At 38.1% G+C, this 20374-nt stretch overlaps 1 long non-coding RNA gene across 3 annotated transcripts; it reads right to left on the bottom strand.

The window, feature by feature from the left end:
• Positions 1-13556: 13556 nt before the first annotated feature.
• LOC110917947 lies at positions 13557-16666 on the bottom strand. 3 transcript variants are annotated; one of them, XR_004885384.1, is made up of 7 exons: positions 16521-16666; positions 16397-16434; positions 16149-16255; positions 15802-15935; positions 15195-15344; positions 14928-15030; positions 13557-14705 (listed from the first exon to the last, which is right to left on the bottom strand). It is a non-coding gene; the product is annotated as an uncharacterized LOC110917947 (long non-coding RNA). The 3 variants fall into 3 exon arrangements; XR_002580978.2 differs by having other exon boundaries at positions 13557-15030; XR_002580985.2 differs by lacking the exon at positions 15802-15935 and having other exon boundaries at positions 13557-15030.
• Between the last annotated feature and the right edge of the window lie 3708 nt (positions 16667-20374).

The raw sequence follows: 20374 nt of genomic DNA, 5'->3' as shown, positions 1-20374 counted from the left end.
GCTCTTTGGGGAACCGCGCTCTATTGTGGAAACGAAGGCCGAGTCCTTTCGTACATGTACAGACTACCACAAGGTGGCTATCATAGACCGTCATCCCCTGTCCTTTTATACGCGAAGTCCACCTAAGTGTGACTTCAGCATTTGGGAGGTACATTTTCTTGGTCACGTAGTCAACGAAGTGGGGATACACGTGGATTTCGCTAAGGTACATTTTATTAGAACTTGATCGGCACCAAAGAGTCTTTCAGAGATACAGTAATTTCTTAGTCACGCTGGATTCCATCATAGATTCATCAAGGGGTTTTCGAAGATCACGCAGCTTTAATCCCTTTAGCACAGCAGGGTGCTGTGCATTCGTGGGAGACAAAACAGGAGAGCGTCTTTTCAGCTTTTGGGACCCAATACTACAATGCACTGAGCATCGTCTTTACCCGAGGGTAGGAGTGATTTAGTGGTATACCACGATGGTTTGAATCAGAGTCCCAGTTACGCGCCGATGCAACACGAGAAGGTGGTGGCTTATGTGGTGGATTAACAAGGAGAAGTGCACGACTCACAATCTGCGGTGGAAGCCATGGTCTTTGGATTTAAGTTGGAGGCATTACTTGGACAGTACAAAATGCACTACCTAGACCGATCACAAGGGCCTCCCGTGTACTCTTGTCTCAAAAGAGAAAAACATGTGATGGCATCGCTGGATGGAACCTTTGAATGATTTCGACTGTGGAACCTAGACGCGTATGGGCTTTGCAGCTCACTATCGACTCTAGCCTACCCGATCAGATTCACCCTGTTCAAACTGGAGCACTGAAGGAAGAGAATTTTCAAGTTGGGTCCATGCGGGGCATGGAGAAGTAATTTTTGGCAAGTTGGAATGATATTCGTTACTTCATGAAACGAATATGGATTCCACTATATAGCAATCCAAGGGAACTTGTGTTGAACGAAGCACAACAGCCTCGATATTCTAGTCATCTGGATTCTGATGGAATGTGTTAGGGTCTAAGGATCTTGTACTGACGACTGGGCTTGAAGGCCTACACAGCGAAGCATGTGAACGACGTTTGACATGTGCGAAAGTCAAGGTGGAACATTAGAAACCTTCTGGTTTGGGTCAGTAACCAGAAACACCCTTTTGGAAATGGGAACACATCGCCATGGATTTGTCACTGGTCTACTAAAAACTAGAAACGAACTTTGTCACCTGAGTAATCGTCGATTGTCCCACGTAACCCGCACACTTTCTTGCAATCAAGAAACTGACGAGCCTATAAAGCTTGTGAATATTCCTCTGAGAGAGGCGGCTTCTATGCACGAGGTGCCAACTCTTATTACCTCTGATTGAGATCTGCGTTCATACCCGATTCTTGGCAGGCAACACACAAATCTTGTGGCTCACGTCTAGACATGAGCACTGCTTATCACCGTAGGACAAACGGTCAGAGTAAATGAACCATCCTAACACTCGAAGACATGCTGTGAGCATGTGTGTGATGGACTTTAGTAAACTGGAAGGACACTCATCCTTGGTTGAGTTCTACTGTAGCAGTTACCACTCTAGTATTCAGACAGCTCTGTTTGAGGTATTGCACGGACGATAATGCCGATATCCTTGTCGGACTAAGGTGGGTGGCATTCTAATCACAGGTCCAGGACTTATACTGAAATCTCTGAGAAGATTGTTTGGATCGAGAATCGTTTGGCGGCAACGCGTGACCGTCAGAAAAGCTAAAGCTGATAAGCTTAGGAAACACTGGGAGTTCGCTGTAGGCGATCCTTTCATGTTGAAAGTCTCACACTGGCAGGGTGTGGTACGCTTTAGGGAAGAGAGACAAGCTTAATTTACGTTACGTTGGACCATTCTAAACTCTGGAAAGAATCGGTAAAGTGGCCTACAAACTCGAGTTACCTGACGAATCGAGTAATGTTCGCAATGTCATTTATGTCTCGAATCTAGAGGAGTGTTGTTCGATGAAACACTTGTGATGCCCCTACTAGCACCTAAGGTTAAGGACAAGTTTCAGTTGTCAAGGTATCTATTGAAAGCATGAACTAGGAAGTCGAGAATCATTAACATAGTCGGATTCCAATCACGAAAGTTTGCTGGAATTCAAGACATGGACCGGAGCTCACGTAGGAATTCAAGGATCAGACGAAGCTCTAGTATCCTTGATTGTTCAAACGGTTGAAGCATCTCCTGATGACATTGGCGAATTTCGGGACGAAATTCCCTTTCAAGTTGGGGATGATGTGGCACCTGAGGAAAATCCACAATCATCTTGATTCATCGTCATCTTGATTCATCACTCCATTTATCACTCCACTCCTCTGTGATGGCTTACCAAATTTTGGGACGAAATTTCTTTCAAGTTGGGGATGATGTGACAACCCGCACTTTGAGGTCAGAATCGCCTAACCTCGTAACACTCAACTCATATCGTTACTCTCCATGCTCCGTTCTACGTTATAATTAGGTGTGTGTTATGTCAAGTGGATAAATATCTTTTAATTGTGTATGATTGTTTTGTGAATGCTAGTGTTGGTATTACGAAGTCGGCCGCACACTATTCCAGGTCGCACACTACACAACCGGCTGCACACGCAGGTGTGAACATGCCATGTATTCCTGGGCCGGTTAGCCCAATGTAAGCCAAAATCCTCTTAACCTTCGGCCCAACCCACCGATTCTTTTGTTGGATGCAATTTATGAGAACATGTGCACTCCCTCTTTTGACAATCATTTGTAAAACCCTAGCTCCCTTGATATTGACCGCAGTTTCTTTCCTCCACACCATTCCATCATCAATGGCAGACATCGAATATGGTTCCTTCAAAACCCTTGGTCACGTTTTCTACCTTGCACTCTCCTACTATACTTTAACAACAAACCTCACCATGAACATCCTCCCATTATCGGAATATTATTGGAGCAAGTGAAATTGTCAGCACACGCGGAGGATCACGACGGGAACCATTCTTCGACTCTTAAATACTTGATGACACAAAGGTGTCGCCGGATGCACCCGAAGCTCTCCGTCTCTCAACTCGGCTCTCTCTCTCACACGAACACTTGGTTAGTATAATCGTCACCGATTTGGTTTCCACTTTGTATGTATCCTGGCTTTGTGATTAGATATTGTGGGGTGTTGATGTTTATATATGCATGGGGACAAACTGTTAACATAATCTCAAAGTGAAGATGTATATTTATGCATGAGGAGTAGGACAAATTGTTAACATAGTCTCAAAATAACCATGGAAGTGGAATTCGTGATCTCTGGTTGCATGTGTACTATATTCTGATAGTAATCATATGAATGCTTGGTGATGGGTTTCATGAAAACATACAACCGATTAAGCATAGGGTGCAACATGGTCATGCGCATATACAATGTTTAAACCCACTATTTGTTTAAGTAACATCGATGAGCATGCTCGAACCTGTTGCCTGTCATATTAGTTTCCATCGATGTTGTTTGTTATTTGACAAGGATGGTTCATACTGAATGATAATAAGTGACTATATACGAAACTTGTAGGATTAAATGATGAAGTTGTTAGTTGATTTCAATGACAAATGTATGAACTAGATTGTGAGTATTTATCATACAAATAGCTTGAATATAGAAGCTGGGTTTTAATGGTGGTACAACCCTATATGCATATAGTACACCACAAGTAAAGATGCATGTTTTGAATCTGTGTATTAAAGGGATTTGTCTTATTCAGATGGATTTTGATAGTAATATGATGATTTGTTATCATGGTCGCACATGAATATTTCAATGGGGTTTTCTTTAGCTGCAGTTGGGTGTCTTTTCTCAAGAAATCCAATCCTATTCAATAAATACTATAAGCAACAACAGTACACAAATTCTTAAACTATTATAAATGTGTATATGGATTCCAGGTGTCCAATCTTGTATAATAAATGTGGTCATCACAATATATTAAGTCATATGTCATCCTTGCCCATTTTTGTAGAAAATAAATAAGACATTCGAATATGTGTATATTTGATAGAATTCTTTTTATGTTGAATTGAACAAAGTGGCCTGCGCATGATCCCCCCCCCCCCTCACATGCCCACGTTTGTTGGAAAATTACATGCATTTGAATTTGTTGAAGTTATTAGGATCCGCTTTGTTCTACATGATTACGTAGCACCTGTATTATGGTTGAGGCTTGATTTTTAGGATGTGGTGTAAGGGTCCTAAACCAAAAAGGGCATATTCGGAATTAATTATAAAACTTACCATCCACCTTTGGAACAATATACATGGGGTATCAAGTGTGTTATAATCCCTTGAGACCGGGTATACTATGGTTCTCTAGGCCAAACTATATTTAATATTAGGAAGGTCCAACGTTACAGTTATGCGAATCATGATAACTGAATTATACGTGTTATACGTTAAAATTCAACACGCTGAACACTTGTTTGGACATTAGGGTATTGCATGACCCATCATACGTATACTTATATCTATTGTACCATAGGTTGCGTGCAACGGACCTAGCAGTTAACGAACACTAGAAGTATAATGTCAAACCGAGCAAACCAAAGGTGAGTTCATCTCTTGAGCATGCATCCCGATGGTTGCGACAATCAGTGGGTATCCTGGGGAGGGATAAGTCTTTTGGTTAAAACTGGGATGTTGGATAATATTCTCACTCTCTATCTCTTAAGTCCCATCTTTTGTTACCGGGGAGGTAACGGGGTATTAGTTGGTAGCGCTACTTAGGTTTGGCACCCTCACACCGTACCGGGGAGGACGGTTGTGAACTAATTACCCAGTCGGGCCCAGTGCTTTGATAGGACCACCAGGGAAAGGGCAAAACATACATCAGGAGCCGTCCTGTTCAGTATCGAGATATTATCAACATTACTTTTGGATTTAAATGCAATGGATTAACTAAACACTTGGTAATCAACGTTTTCGTAAAACTATGAACTCACTAGCGTTGTCTGATACACGTGTGTGCATGCTTGTAGTCTATAGGTATGTCTGGACTTGGGACTTGCTGTCTGGGATGCTGGAGTGGTCATGGGTCGAGATACATGGAAACTTGAAAAGAGACTAGCTGATTTCATACACTTGAGTTTGGTTAAACTATGTATTATGCTTCCGCTGAACATAACGAGTTATAAATTATGATTTTGTAACACTTGTTTGAAATGAATGAAAGCCTTTTTAGGTGAAAACTTGTATGGGTGAAACATGATTAGTGGCTCGTTGTTGGTACGTCACACGCCTAACAGGGGTATTCCCTAGGTGGTATTTTGGGGGTGTGACATTTTTGGTACTATGGGCCATTCCAGGGGCTCCCATGGTTTCACAAAACCATGGGCACATGTGTACGGATGAGATTGAATCACGCTTAGCGAGGAACGATCTTAACGGTTCACCAAATCCTATAAATACCCAACCCCCCATTGCTCTCAACTCACACCTTTTGATCTGATTTCATCTCTCTAAGTTGAAGTATTTACTTCATACCTGAGAGTAATCGGATCAAAAGTTCCGTTCTTGGACCCGTTGTAAGTATTCTTTCGTTCTTTTACATTTTTAGCGTTAAAGTCAAACTTTGTTTGACTTTCTGCATTAACTAGTTTATGGTCAATGCAAAGTTCGTTTGAACTTCATAACGTGAGCGTAATCACGATGGTTTTAGTCCCCAGTGACTATACCTACTAATTACCACGTTATCTAGGTTAGTGACGAGTCGTAGTTTCTGCCAAAATGCGTATTCTCGCGTATTTTGTAACCAAACTACTTTTAGGTATCAAAACCATTTGTTTTGATACCAAACCTGTTTTCTAACTTAACTAAACATGTTTTAGCATGTTTAGCTCGTCAATTTTTAGATTAGTGCTGCTGTAGAGTCGTAAGTCAAGCGGACTAAACACTCGCTTAGACTTCCGAACTAGACCCGTTTGGTCGATCATTAGGATCTGACCAAACACATTAGGTGACCATAGTTGTATAGGGAATAACCTTCCGAGGTGATACCTTATGGTCACTTCGTTAAGTAGTTGTATGATAGGTAGTTTATATGCCTTAGGAAAATGACCAAAATGCCCTTTTTACGCATCATTGATATTTAAGCATATGTAACCCAAACTTTTGTCACTTAACTGATTATGCAACATAATTAAACATGTTTAGGCATATAATACTTGTCATAGAACTAGTTAGGCGGTCCGAGCGCGTTTTACACGAACGGCGCGTTAAAGTAGCATAAGCTACCTAAACGGGTCGTAAGCACTTAGGTTAGGTTTCCTTTTAGTATGTAGGCCTCGTTAAACCATATCATATGAGTTCCCACACTCATTTGGTTTACGAGACCTCATCCTATCCGATCTTCCATTTTAGGTCCGGTTTATTTATGTAGTTACCTATATTAGGTGCCGTTTGATTCCGTGCTCGCTATAGCTTTGCTTGGTTGTTGTTCAAGACTTCTAAGCACTCTCAAGTGAGTACATAGTCCCCTCTTTTGCTGTTTTCAATGTTTTGGGATGAAGCATGTGTACCTATTTGTTATGTTCATGATTTCAGAGTATAATTGATTATACATATTAGTACTTTTCTTTTGATAACTGAATGCTTATTTATGGTTTAAACACTGATTTTTCAAAAATTATAAAATTAATTGTTGGAATAGTACTTATTTTTGTTCACCAGACCGGTTGGTAGTATGATATAGCGCTATAGGATTTGACACCCCATTACTGTTGTCATGGAATGTCTGAAACCAATTTATTTCTCCATCCAAATAAGGATTGCCTTTGTGGTATTTCTACAGTCTCAAAGGTGTATTTTGATGCACTATGTCTGAATGAATTCTTAAATCACATTATTTTTGTATATTTAGTTATACTCCCAAAAGTATAGTTTGATATGCTCTCATATGTGATATTGTACAAAACCAACATATATTTTGATAAAAATCCAAAACATAGTTTAATATGTTATTTTCAAAATCTAAAACATAGTTTAATATGTTATTTGTAAAACCAAAACATAGTTTGATATGTTATTTATTAAATCCAAAGTATACCTTTGATATACTACTGAAAATTATTATTTTTAACAACTAAAGTATAATTAATATACTATTTATTTAACGACTGGTTTTTGGTTAGTGTTTAGATAACGGGACGGGTGTAATATGATGAAAACATGGTAGATACGCCGCTGGTACTTCTTATATATAAGTGTTTTCATCACATTACATACCGTGGCGTTATTTAGTACACTTGGGTTAACAATTTTGGAACTAAAATATATTTTAATATATTACTTATTCGACTTTCTTAAAATCAAGGTATATTTTTATATATACCATAGTTGTTAAAAGCCATCGCCTCTTGCGCCTAGGCCCATTTTTAAAGCGAGGTAAGGCAGTTACGCTTTCAGTCGAGGAAATTGCGCTTTAATTCTCCAGGTGATGGTTCAGGCGCACATTCCGGCAACATTCCTAGATTCCGGAGAGCTTCCGGCCAAGTTCTCTAAATTCCAACAAGATTCTAGCCAGATTTCTACTTTATTCAAGGAAAACTACTTTATTACACTAATATTTTGGTACTAATTAGATGATATAAAGTGTTACATAATAGACTTTGTTTATTTTATTTTAAGAATAGTATTCTTTTTCTAATACATAATATATTTTTATTTTTTTTCATTATGCGCTTTATTTTTCTTAGGCCCTCGCTTTTTTTTGCGCTTTGCGCCTAGGCCCCAGGCGAGGCCTGTGCGCCTTGAGTGCGCCTAGTGCCTTTAATAACTATCATATATACTATAAACCTTTTTATCAAAATATTGTTTTTCAAACAATATATTTTATACAAACTCATTTTTCTTAATTATTTAATTTCCTATGTATTATTATTTTATATCATCTGATTTCTTATAAATTTTGGTATGATTTACAAAAGAAATCCTTTTTCAAGGATCATGACTACTTTTCTTAAACATTTTTCCTTAAACTTATAAGTCATGAATCCTAATTACAATAAAACCTATGTATCTCACATGCATTTTTATGCTGACGTACCTATTTTTACACATATTTCAGGTGTTGTTATGTGATGATTGCTGGTGCATGCTATACATAGGATGGACTCGTGCCTTAGCGACTTTAAAATTTGAAAGATAATAGTTGTGCTTATTTGATTGTATTAAAACAATGAGTTCATTAATTCAATAAAACGAAATTATTTATTCCATGGTTGTGAAACAATGATTCTGTTACAACACTCCCTGACGTTTCCGCCACGTTTTGTTGTTTTACGTGGTTGGGGTGTGACAGAAAAGTTGGTATCAGAGCAAATGGTTATAGGGAATTAGGTTATTAGTAATGCTTTGACCTAGACTATAACCTTCCTAGGACCCTAACACAAGTTATCTTGTGTTTAGTTTTAAAACAATACTGTCACTTATCCTTAGGTGACAACCACAACAAGAACACAAATTTCGTTTCTACTTTGAAAACCAATCATCTATTCTAGGTTGATTAATTACTAGGTTTTGAACCTTCTAAGTTTTCAAAATCTCGTCAAAGTTTGGTCTAAATAATGTGAACACATGCAAACTAGAAGGGTGGGTGCCTGTACCCTGTGTCTTCTGTCTAAGGCTAGAGTATTCGTACAAATCCGCAATATCGGACCAGTTACTCTTACCTGGGAACTCTTGGGGTGAGTGTCCACCTATAGGCGAGCATGTCTTCGCGATACATTGTATTGACCCATTTACTTTGATTAGTCACCGTCTCATTTGTTTGCCTTAGGTAACAAACAAATGATCGCAATTTTTATGCGTTCTGTTTTCATTTCCCTTGTTTCCTCCCATGTCTTCCATTTTCTTCATAATGCCTCTTCATCGCAACAAGACTCGAGTGTCTGGACCAGGTGCTACAATTGCCCAACAAATAGGCGTCGTACTCCAGAAGACCGTTGATTTAGCTATCACCATGACTTGTCTCAGGGATGAAGTCGTGCAAGGGAACTGCTCCTTGGAGCAATCAATGCAACCATCATCATCCAAATCAAATATCCGGTTACAAATGTACCCACGGTGGATGATGGAGACATTTGGTTAACATGTGTCGCTTTGCTGTTCAAAGCAAAGCAGTTGCAAACCTTGTTGCTGCTTAACCTTCAAGTTCTGCTTCATATGTCACCTTGGCATATCTAGCGCCTCAACCTCATGAACTTTCTACCTTGTGTATCGACTTAAGAACGCCTAGTGCAAGGTCTCGAAGCACCTCTCGTTACACAAATTCCAAAATCCATGTAAGATCTTTCTATCCTCATAATTAGATCCTTGTGGATGAATATCACTCAAATCGGAGCCCTTAATTGAATTATTCGTATGCCTTAATACGTACATTACGATTCAATAAGGACAAAGCCGAATTCTTATTAAGATCTTCCTATCTTCATAGTTAGATTCTAATGATTAAAGTGCCAAATGGAATCCACGGATTGGATTCCTGGCGTGCTTTAAATATCCATGTCCAAAGATAACAAAGTAAAGATAAAGTTAAACAATTATGTGATTATGTGCTTATGTGTTTTGTGTTTTTATGTGATCCATCCAAATCCTCGTAGAATCTTCCATATCTCATATGAGGGATTCATAGTAGGATATCCAAAGGTACTATATTAAATCCTTAATGGACTTTTATGTTGTAGTTAAGTCCCTTGGGTTATGAGGTACTAATCTATAATTGGACCCCTTGAGTGGTCTAGTTAAACAGATTGATTTGAAAATCTGGTTAGGAATATCATGTGATAATATAATTGAAAAGATCCCTTTAAGTGGTCTATTTAAGAAGATTATACAACGGTCTAGTTAAGAACATCATGTGTTGATCTAATTAAAAACATCGTTCATTGATCTAGTTAAAAAGATCCTTTGGTGGTCTAGTCAAATTGCTTCATGCTTATTCAATTGATTTTTCCCCTACGCATTATGAAATAAACTGTGCGGACTGTGCAAGGAATTACGTAATTATGGATGCATACATAATTATGGAATTCAGTGCACATAAACCACAACAAGTTTTGTCATGTGTTAAGACCTATAGTAACAAGAATAATGATACGGGAGAAGTCCTGGACCTTGACCGATGTCATTTTATCTTACACTCCCTAATTCTAATTTCAAGCACTCACAAGTTTCCTCTGATTTCATAAGAAACGTTCATATGTCCGTAGTTCGAAACCCCATGTTTTGATACTACATGGACTTCACTTTGAGGGTTGACAATTTCGCTAAGAATCCTAACATGGCCCAGAGTTTTACTTAGGGTTCAATGGATTTATTTAAAGGCGAACCATCACAGCTGTCTTCACAAGTTTCCGCTAAAATTAAATTTCGGGACGAAATTTCCTAAAGTAGGGGAGACTGTGACACCTGTGTCACTTCAACCATCAAACAAATACCAAACCAATGAAATATTGTATTTCATACTTGGGATTTGTAAAAATATGTGTATCATTTGCACATATCAATTGCTGTTCGATTTCAAGCCTTAAATCGCTTTCTGGAAGGTTATACGCGAACTGATGCGTAAATATAACCAGTTTAATGCAACAAACACTCTGGAACAGTGACAAAGGCTTAACATACCTTAAGTAACCTTTACATGACTTAGAAATAAGTTTTGGATGGTTTGGTGTGTTGAAATCAAGTTTGTTCGATCGCAGGGACTATTTGCGTCAAAGTGCAAAACTATACCAATTTGTATAGTAACGAACATTCTAGAACATGACCATAAGTTAAACATACCCTAACTATCCTTTACATAGCTTAGAAATAGGCTTTGAAGGGTTCGGTATGCTAAAATGAACTTATTTGATCAATAGACACTAAAAGCATCAAAAGTGCATAAGTTGCATTTTCGCGCATATCTTACGTCCTGAATATATTCGGACATCCAAAAATTTATGTAATCATTAAAATATTTTATTTTAGTGATTGGCATGATAAAATTCCATTCGTCACGTAACTTGGATCGTTTTTGTGTTCATTACGATTTCTGTTGTAATTAACCGAACAACGCAACCGTACGACCAAACGAGCCGACATCCGAGATGTTTTGAGCATATTTTATGTTCCCTATACTTTAACATCATTTTAGAGCCTTCAAATGAGGTTAACGGGGCTTAAAATGCAAAAAAAAAAATCAAGTTTTACAAGTGCAGGGACCATTTTTGAAATTTCTGACCAGATTCAATGAACCTAGTCCAATTTTGAGTGTTGATGGTTTTAACCTATGGTTTTGCAAAACCATGGGCTGATATTTAATGGTATTTTTGGTACTATGGGCCATTCTAGGGGCTCCCATGGTTTCACAAAACCATGGGCACATGTGTACGGATGAGATTGAATCACGCTTAGCGAGGAACGATCTTAACTTGAAGTATTTACTTCAACTCACACCTTTTGATCTGATTTCATCTCTCTAAGTTGAAGTATTTACTTCATACCTAAGAGTAATCGGATCAAAAGTTCCGTTCTTGGACCCGTTGTAAGTATTCTTTCGTTCTTTTACGTTTTTAGCGTTAAAGTCAAACTTTGTTTGACTTTCTGCATTAACCAGTTTATAGTCAATACGAAGTTCGTTTGAACTTCATAACGTGAGCGTAATCACGATGGTTGTAGTCACCAGTGACTATACCTACTGATTACCACGTTATCTAGGTTAGTGACGAGTCGTAGTTTCGGCTAAAATGCGTATTCTCGCGTATTTTGTAACCAAACTACTTTTAGGTATCAAAACCATTTGTTTTGATACCAAAACTGTTTTCTAACTTAACTAAACATGTTTTAGCATGTTTAGCTCGTCAATTTTTAGATTAGTGCTTGTGTAGAGTCGTAAGTCAAGCGGACTAAACACTCGCTTAGACTTTCGAACTAGACCCGTTTGGTCGATCATTAGGATCCGACCAAACACATTAGGTGACCATAGATGTATAGGGAATAACCTTCCGAGGTTATACCTTATGGTCACTTCGTTTAAGTAGTTGTATGATAGGTAGTTTATATGCCTTAGGAAAACGACCAAAATGCCCTTTTAATGCATCATTGATATTTAAGCATATGTAACCCAAACTTTTGTCACTTAACTGAATATGCAACATAATTAAACATGTTTAGGCATATAATACTTGTCATAGGACTAGTTAGGTGGTCCGAGCGCGTTTTACGCGAACGACGCTTTAAAGTAGCGTAAGCTACCTAAACGGGTCGTAATGGGTCATAAGCAATTAGGTTAGGTTTCCTTTTAGTATGTAGGCCTTGTTAAACCATATCATATGAGTTCCCACACTCATTTGGTTTACGAGACCTCATCCTATCCGATCTTCCGTTTTAGGTCCGGTTTATTTATGTAGTTACCTACATTAAGTGCCGTTTGATTCCGTGCTCGCTATAGCTTTGCTTGGAGGTTGTTCAAGACTTCTAAGCACTCTCAAGTGAGTACATAGTCCCCTCTTTTACTGTTTTCAATGTTTTGGGGTGAAGCATGTGTACCTATTTGTTATCTTCATGATTTCAAAGTATAATTGATTATACATATTAGTACTTTTCTTTTGATAACTGAATGATTATTTATGGTTTAAACACTGATTGTTTAAGACTTATTTTTGTTCACCAGACCGGTTGGTAGTATGATATAGCGCTATAGGATTTGACACCCCATTTCTGTTGTCATGGAATGTCTGAAACCAATTTATTTCTCCATCCAAATAGGGATTCTATAGTCTCAAAGATGAATTTTGATGCACTAGGTCTGAATGAATTCTTAAATCACATTATTTTTGTATATTTAGTTATACTCCCAAAAGTATAGTTGGATATGCTCTCATATGTGATATTGTACAAAACCAACATATATTTTGTTAAAAATCCAAAACATAGTTTAATATGTTATTTTCAAATTCTAAAACATAGTTTAATATGTTATTTGTAAAACCAAAACATAGTTTAATATGTTATTTATTAAATCCAAAGTATACTTTTGATATACTACTGAAAATTATTATTTTTAACAACTAAAGTATAATTAATATACTATTTATTTAACGACTGGTTTTTGGTTAGTGTTTAGATAACAGGACGGTTGTAATATGATGAAAACATGGTAGACACGTCACTGGTACTTCTTATATATAAGTGTTTTCATCACATTACATACCGTGGCGTTATTTAGTACACTTGGGTTAACGATTTTGGAACTAAAATATATTTTAATATATTACTTATTCGACTTTCTTAAAACCAAGGTATATTTTTATATATACTATAAACTTTTTTTATCAAAATATTGTTTTTCAAACAATATATTTTATACAAACTCCTTTTTCTTAATTATTTAATTTCCTATGTATTATTACTAGGTTATAGACCCGTGTAACACACGGGTTGTATAAAAGACATTTTATACAATTGATAAATATTTGTTAAAGTAAAATAAAATTTATATGTTCAATCACTTCAAAAATATTAGAAATAGTAATAGTACAGTAGTAATAGTAACAGTAATTCATTCATAAATGGGTAAATACAATTATAATTCACAACAAAATTTCAAGGTTTCCACACATGACTTAAATCCTAACAATAGTATATCTCATCTTAAAAAAAGTTATTACGATTATATTTGAAATAAGTTGATTCTCAATCAACCATTATTAAAATAAAACTAAAAATAGAAAAAACACTATCAATACTTGCGAGACATATGATTAAGTAACACTTCAAGTTTTTTTTCCCCGAAGATTAAATTTCAGCTCAAGCTCAACTTTGGGCAACCTGAAGATCACAATTATAGAAATGCAAAGAACAAACAAAAGCTATAACGATAACAGTAATAATTATGGTTAGCGTGTGAAAAGTGAGCCGCTTTAATAAGGCTATGCGGTATGGTGATGGGTCCATCTTTGGAGGATGGTCCACCACGTAGATCGGGTGCGAGGATGGGGCAAAGAGGATGGAGGTAAGGAAATGGGAGATGGACCTAAAATATATATGTATATATTGTATGTATAGGTGTGTGAGAGAGGGGGAGGCCCGTCTCCAACATCTTCATGCGGACGTTCAGGACGCCGGCGGTGGGGGCGAAATGGGGGGACGGCGGTGCCGATCCAGGACGGGGCGGGGACGATCCCTACACCGCACAGCCTAAGGCGAGCAGAATAAGTAAGGAATATCCTAAATCTTTCTCCTCTAAACGACAGTGAAATCCTAAAAATATAGTGGTAACGTGTTTTTATTTTGTGGGGTTGATATGCTAAATAATAAATTAGTAAATACAAAAAAATAATCTAATAAAATTAAACTGAAAAGAATTAAAACAAAACAAAAGAAAGTGCAGTAAAAAAAGAAAAAAAGCAATAGTTTAGTTAATATTTTTTTTTCCAATCAGTGTTGTTTTCTAGTGCTTTAAAGCACTGACTATTGATTTGAGATGCGGTGTATTTCTAAATAAAAACAGTTAGTTAAAATGGCATGGGTCATATAAAAAGCGACTCGAAGTGTATCTGAATACCTACAACCTCTTAAGTCGCTAATCGGTGTGGAGTGACGACGGGCAATGGCAAGCGCTAAAGGGCTCTAGTTTTGGACCCCATTTTTTAGCCTTGTTGGCCCAATCAAATTCATCCAAATGAAGGAGGGCACCAAGAGGCTTGGCTACACACCATATTGCCTAAAGAATTTAGAATAGTTTTTTTTTCATAATAAAGTTATTTAACCATGTTCAACACACTGATTATTTATGTTTAAAGAAATTGAAACAAAAAATAAATTAAAACTTAAGAGTACAACATCTTAAGAAATATATTTTGTTATGTTTTTAGTGAAACTTGAATTAATAATAAATCAAACAATAGTGTTGAAAGAAGGATTATGTACCTTCTGCACCAAAGCAATAAGTTGATTCTCTGATCGGCTGTGCTACCTCTAAGCTCAGCTCTGGCACTATGTCGATGGCGACCACGATGGTCAATCGCATGCCCTGATGTATGAGAGTAATAAAAAATCGCATGTCAATGTGTATGTGCAATCTCAGATAAGTTTTCACCCACCCAAATAACTGTCATTTTGATTACACGGTTTTAACAGAGTGAAATCACAAAATGATATTGAAATCCTTTTACCCGAAAATTCTAAAAAACTTACCAGAGATAGATGATCATGTCCCTAGATAGTGCTTATTCATGTGTGTGTTTTGCATCTCACAACTCTAAAATAGAACTCTCTATCATAGAACTATTCCCCCAAGCAAACATTCAAAGTCACGGGTTACCTCTAAGTGATCCACATGAAATCCTAGAAAAATAAATGTAGAGGTAAGGTAGACTGAAAGTTTCTTCGTAAAGAAAACAGAATTTGTAAATACTTTCAACTATAAAAAAGAGAAGAAACAAATAACACCCTGTGAAGTCAATTTTATTTACTTTTGTTTTGTTGGTTATTGTTTAATCAAGTTTTATACTTACACAAAAAGGAGCACAAGAAACAACACTGTTAACGGATTTAGGCAGGTTAAAAAGAATGAGAATGAAGAGGTGACATACCAAGTTCCGTGTCTCTACTAAATCCTAACCGAATAACAAATCCATGATGTGAGTCGAGTGCATATTCCCCAACATCAGAAAAAAACCGCAAAATAAAAAATTTAAAGTAAAATGATGTTGCTAAAGATGGTTTGTCTGGTAGTTGTTATTCAGCCATCTCAACGAATATGTATCTACTTTTAGTTAATATCTTTGTATAATAATCTTACATTTTGAGATATGTCCAAGATGGAATCCATTCTGAAGTCATCAAGAATAAGTGAATAACACCAAAACTTGTTCGTTGTATTTGGTTGAATAAATACAAAATTTGTTTCACGGATCCACTTCCGAAATTTCATACCTACGCAATTAGAACTTGTAAAGAAAACATAAAATCTAAACTAAAAATAAGCATCAAAATTAGCATCCAGAGCTTCAAAAATAATTAGGGTTTGTGGACGTTATGTATGAAACTGAGACAACAAATTCAAATATTGAAGTATTATGCTTGCTATGAATCAAATCAATTAAAAAAATTTAGTACAGATTCCTAAAAAAAAATATCATCTCTTACCTTTTGATAGATAAATCAGAATTCCTCCATCATTTAGGTCAAACATTAAAATCAAATATGCACGATAGGGCGATCAATGGAATTAAAGGTGTTGGTGAGCAATAAACCTGTTGAAATCCAAAGATAAGATGCAGCGATGAATGGAGAAATCCAAGTTCGAGTGGGAGGAAGAATGAAGCGATGTGCAGTGCAGAATGAAAATACCAAAATAAAGAGAAAATAAAGAACGTATGAAAACAATAGCTTACCATCTTGCAGCAACCGACTGAAGAGAGAAAGTAAAACCCTAATCGTTCAGGACATCAATGAGTAGGATTACGCATTACATATATCAAAATAAGTAAAAAAAAATCACCAAAGATCATAAGTTACCGAGATTGAAGATAAGATGAGTAGAAGACAGACTGGAAAGCAAAAGATGCAAATAATCCAGTGAAGAGGCGAGATTAGGGTTTCTGATTGAGTCGTAGAATTGAAAGAAAGAGTGACGGAAATATCATAGGGTAATCTAATTAACACTGTCGGGTCGGGTAATATCCGCGAATGTTAACTATGGGTGGGGAAATAACAATTTTGATGTCCTCAGCATCTGACACGTGTCTCAAAAGAGTTTCTTTTATTATATTAGTAAGATTATATATCATCTGATTTCTTATAAATTTCGGGGCGTGACATTAGTTATTAACTAAGTTTTTGTTGGTCATGTATTTCGATTTTAAAAAGTCCGTATTTTATGGTTATAAAATGAAATTGTAAGACGAGTGTTACAAGTTGGTAATCAGAGCTCAAGGTTGTCAACAAAGTGTGTTCGGTTCAAGCTTGATCAATCATCTGGTAAGAATTAGTTATTTTAGTAGATTTAAATTATATTTGCAAAAGAGATGTGAATTGATGTGCACGGGAAGAGCGTGTTATCACACTCAAACCCGGAAAGTGCACTAAGTGAGAACGGTTAAAGCAAGTTATGAACTTGGCTAAACTGAAGCGAACAAAATATACGTTATAAATGAAATGATTAACAATTGGTATAAACATTTCAGTTTCAATATGACGGAAAAGGGTAATAATGATGCGGTGCCCATAGTCACCGAGCAAATGAAAGAGGTGATTGCCGAAGAGGTAGGAAAGGCAATCGAGAATAGTCTATCCGGTTTTATAGACAAAATCCAGAATACAGTGCTTTCGTTAGTTGAGGAACAGGTTAAAAGGTTGGAAGACAATGTCAACCTTGTGAAAGAAAAATCTGGAGAACGTAAGGGTTGTTCATACAAGGAGTTTATGGCGTGTAAACCGCCAATTTACAACGGGGAAGTTGACCCGATAATATGCCAAAGATGGCTAAGTGATATTGAGGGAGTGTTTGAAAGGACCCACTGTGACGTAAGCGATTTTGTAGCTTACGGTACGGTTCAGTTGAGAGGTCAAGCCAAGGATTGGTGGGATAATAAGAAGAAGGAGATTGGAGCTGAAGCTGCAAAGGCTATGACGTGGGACGAGTTTAAGGTACCATTCCTTAAACACCACAGTCCCAAGGCGACCAGGTCATCAACAGAATCAAGGAAGAATTCATCCAGTTAAGGAAAAAGGGTGAATCAATCGATAAGATCATGGGTATCTTCCTTGACAAACTCAGATTCAGTGATGAGTTAGCGACGACCGAGGAACAGAAGATATACTACTACTACAATATGCTGAGTGCTGAATATCGGGAGTTCATGACTCCCTCAAAGTACGAGACCCTCACTGAAATCATTAACACCGCCCGAGAGCGAGAGATTGAATTGAAGAAGCAAGTTGAGAGGGGCGAACGAAGGGTGCATGATGTGAACCCAAGTCCTACGAAGCAGGCACGAACTACTGAATCGGCAAAGAAGTCAGATGTGAAGGACGGATCGCCGAGTTGTAAGGTATGTGGAAAGGGGCATAAAGGCGACTGTCGCTTTAAGGATAAACCGTGTCCTATATGCGGAAAGACAGGGCATACGACTATGCTATGCTCGGGGAAGGTTTCGGTTTGTTACAATTGCTACCAACCGGGTCACAAGAAATTTGAGTGCCCAGAGTTGGACAAGAAAAAGAATGAGAAGGATGTGCAGATGGAAGCACACACTACAACAAAAATGGCTTTTTAGGACCTTTTCTGCGGGATTCTTGTAAAAGAGGGTCCTAAAAAACTATTTAATAGGACTAATGAACTTTTAAGGTCCTTTTATAATATACTCTACTAAACCGGTGTCCTAAAAAACTATTTAATAGGATGGATGATTTTTTGGGGTCCTATTATCATATAATTTAATAGGACACTTAAAATGTAATCCTAATAAAGTACTTTATAAGACATTTAATTGTTAGTGTCCCATTATGTGGTACTGTATTAGGACACTTGATCATCTGGGGTCTTATTATAACATAACTTAATAGGACACGTTGTAGTTAAGTCATAAATGTTCAGTGTTATAGGACCCTTTCTAGTCGAAATAATATCAGAACTTAACTTAATAGGACACTTAAAACTTGGGTCTTATAACTTTAAACTTTATAGGACGTTTAATCATTGTGTTGTTATTATAATACACCGTAATAGGACACTTGATATTTGAGTCATAAAACATTAGTTTTATAGGACGTTTATTCGCTAGAGTTTTATTATAATGTAACTTAAAAAGACACTTGACACTTAGGTCTTATAAATTTAACCTTTATAGGACGTTTAATCATTGTGGTGTTATTATAATACACTGTAATAGGACACCTGATATTTGAGTCATAAAACATCACTTTTATAGGACGCTTATTCGCTAGAGTTTTATAATAACACTAGGTTTTTGACCCGGTGAGTGGTGGTGGTGAGTGGTGGTGGTGGCCGGTGAGTAGAGGCCGGTGAGTGGTGGTGGTGGTGGTGGTCGGTGAGTGTTGGTGGTGGTGAGTAGTGGTGGTGTTGGTGGTGAGTAGTGAGTAGTGCTGGTGGCCGGTGAGTGGTGGTGGTGGTGGTGGTGGCCGGTGGTGGTGGTGAGTAGTGGTGGTGGCCGGTGAGTGGTGGTGGTGGTGCTGCTGGTGAGAGGTGGTGGTGCTGTTGGTGGTGGTGGTGGCCGGTGAGTGGAGGCTGGTGGTGGTGGTGGTGGTCGGTGAGTGGTGGTGGTGAGTAGTGGTGGTGGCCGGTGAGTGGTTGTGGTGAGTGGTGGTGGTGGTGAGTAGTGCTGGTGGCCGGTGAGTGGTGGTAGTGAGTAGTGGTGGTAGCCGGTGAGTGGTGGTGGTGGCCGGTGGTGGTGGTGGTGAGTAGTGGTGGTGGCCGGTGAGTGGTGGTGGTGCTGGTGGTGCTGGTGAGAGGTGGTGGTAGCCGGTGAGTGGTGGTGGTGGCCAGTGAGTGGTGGTGGCCGGTGAGTGGTGGTAGTGGTGGTGCTGGTGAGAGGTGGTGGTGGCCGGTGAGTGGTGGTGGTGGTGATGGCCGGTGGTAGTGGTGAGTAGTGGTGGTGGCCGGTGAGTGGTGGTGGTGCTGGTGCTGGTGAGAGGTGGTTGTGCTGGTGGTGCTGGTGAGAGGTGGTGGTGGCCGGTGAGTGGTGGTGGTGGTGGTGGCTAGTGAGTGGTGGTGGTGGCTGGTGAGTAGTGGTGGTGGCCGGTGATGGTGGCCGGCAGTGGTGGTGGTGGTGGTGGTGGTGGTGGTGAGAGGTGATGGTGAGTGGTGGTGGTGGCCGGCGGTGGCGGTGGCCGGTTACTACCCTGTTTGTTAAAAAACGCTTGAGTCAGAATCGACTCGGTACAAAACTAGCCGAATCGGTCGCCTCAACTCAGCTTGGTTACTACCCTATTTGTTATATTAAATTTTTATTTTTTAAATTTTACTTAAATTAGTAACATCTAAATACAAGCTTTATTTCAAACTGAAGTCGAGTAGCTTAGCTCGTTAAGATCCAGGGATATGATCGGTACCAACCGGTACGGAAAATAACGATACGAAAAATACCGACACCAAAAATCCCCAAAAGTGGGTATCGTTACTGAAAATAACCATACAAAAATACCGATACCGAAAATCCTCAAAAGTGAGTACCGGTACCAGTACCGAACATACCCGATATGGTACTGTTCGTTACCCAGTACTAAAAATATACCCAGTTCGCTAAATTCAGTATCAGTACCGATACAGTAACCGATACCATTACTCATCCTATTAAGATCCCTTATTAGAGCATTCACATCCAAGACATCATATTCTCAATGTGGTGTTT

This window comes from Helianthus annuus, chromosome 2 (genome assembly GCF_002127325.2).
Source record: "Helianthus annuus cultivar XRQ/B chromosome 2, HanXRQr2.0-SUNRISE, whole genome shotgun sequence".
In the NCBI taxonomy this organism is placed as follows: Eukaryota; Viridiplantae; Streptophyta; class Magnoliopsida; order Asterales; family Asteraceae; genus Helianthus; species Helianthus annuus.
Note: the sequence above shows the minus strand (reverse complement) of the source record. Positions and strands in the feature narration are given on the sequence as shown.